We start from the raw sequence: 1,702 nt of genomic DNA, 5'->3' as shown, positions 1-1,702 counted from the left end.
CTGGCTGTGTGGCTCTTGCTGATTAACTCATCCGCTGATTGCAGGGATGGGTTTGGATATTTTTAACGAAGCTCATGTCACGGGCTAGCCTGTAAAGCGATTTCTTTTTATATTCTTCCACAGAGCCCGTGCTGCTGGGGTGGGGAGGGGCTGCTGCAGCTCTACTTTGCCTTCAGCGCCCTGGGGAAGGTCCCTAGCGCATCCCTCACTGCTGCAGCCAGGGTTTGGGGTTATTTTCCCCCTTCTCCAGGTCAAGGCTGGCCCCTTGCTCCCCTCCAGCACCCTCCTCTGCGCTTCTGCAGCGCCAGCAACTCGGGTCCCTGCCTTGCTCCACTTTGGCTGCTCTCAGCGCAGCTCCTCAGCCCTTTCCCTGCTGCTTTTTTGTCTTCCAGCTGAAGGGAGAAGGCATTCGGTTCCCCCCCGCCACACACACACGCTGCCTCATCTCCCTTGCACTCCACCTTCCCAGTGCCACACATGGGCTTGGCTGGGCTGGGCCACAGCCACCCGATTTTTTATAAAAAGAGCGGTGCGATCGCTGCCGCCCGCTCGCCACCAGGTTTGACAGCAGCAGAGTCGCCACGGAGGCGGCCGGGGGTTTTTAAGGCAAAGTTTTTGCAGGATTTGGATCACAGCTCCCTTCTCATTCCAGCCCCACAGCTCCCCCCGCCCCAGCCAAGGTGGACACTCGCTCCATAACCTGGGAACTTAATTTTCCAGCATCGATGAAAATTACCTAAAATATGATTTTATTTTTTTTTCTAATGCTTAAAGCGGTGCCTTACTTAAAGCTCTGTCCTCATCCCTCCTGCCACCCACCCCCAGGGGGACTGCCAGCCCTCCCACTGCTGCAAGCCGAGCCACAGCAGGAGCCATTTGGTGAATGCTAATTAAGAAACCAGATCATTTCTGCTCCTCTCTGGCAACGAGCTCAACAGCACGGGGCTGAGGAGAGCCCAGGTTATCGACACCGAGCAGAAGGCCCATCCTGCTGCCCCCCTCGCTGCCTGCAATGACCCCAAGGAACCAGTGATCTGCATTGATTTATTTCTTCACAACATATCTTTAATACAGTGATTTTTAGGAAATTGTACTCTTTTGACACTTTTGACATTTGTACAGTACAGTGTAACTCTTCCATAAGTAAACTTCACAAAAAAAATAGGAAAGGGGAGGGGGGGGAAGTGGTATCACGGTCAGGGAGGGGGGAAATTCTGTAAAATAAAGACACAGCGCTCCAAGAAAAATAAATAGAGGGCAGGAAGAGCCCCGGGTCTGTCATCGCTCGCCTCGCTCATGGGGTTGGTTTGGATTTGGGTTTTTTTTGGTTTTTTTTTTTTTTTAATCCTTTAAATAAGCAATTTTTTTAAAAGTGATATTCACAAGCAAGGTTAGCACACTGGGGGGGGGGGGGGAGGGAATAAAATAAATGCACCAACACGGCCACAGCACAGCAGGTCACGCGCACAGCGTCACTTCCTACACCTATTTACAAGGAATTCTTATGTACAAGGAGGAAGACAGCGGGAGCATAAATTAGCATCTATTTATACAAATAAACAAGAGTTAGGAAATATCCATCCATCTGCGGGGGGGGGACAGGGGAAGCCAGATGCAAAGAGCTCCCAGGAGCTCTCTGGGCAGGCAGGAGCTCCACCAGGCCGGGGAGGGGGGGACACAGGGAGTCCCAGCGGGGTGTGAG

The sequence above is a fragment of the Egretta garzetta genome, unplaced genomic scaffold (genome assembly GCF_000687185.1).
Source record: "Egretta garzetta isolate BGI_Z169 unplaced genomic scaffold, ASM68718v1 scaffold392, whole genome shotgun sequence".
NCBI classification, from domain to species: Eukaryota; Metazoa; Chordata; class Aves; order Pelecaniformes; family Ardeidae; genus Egretta; species Egretta garzetta.
This window is presented reverse-complemented; position numbering follows the sequence as displayed.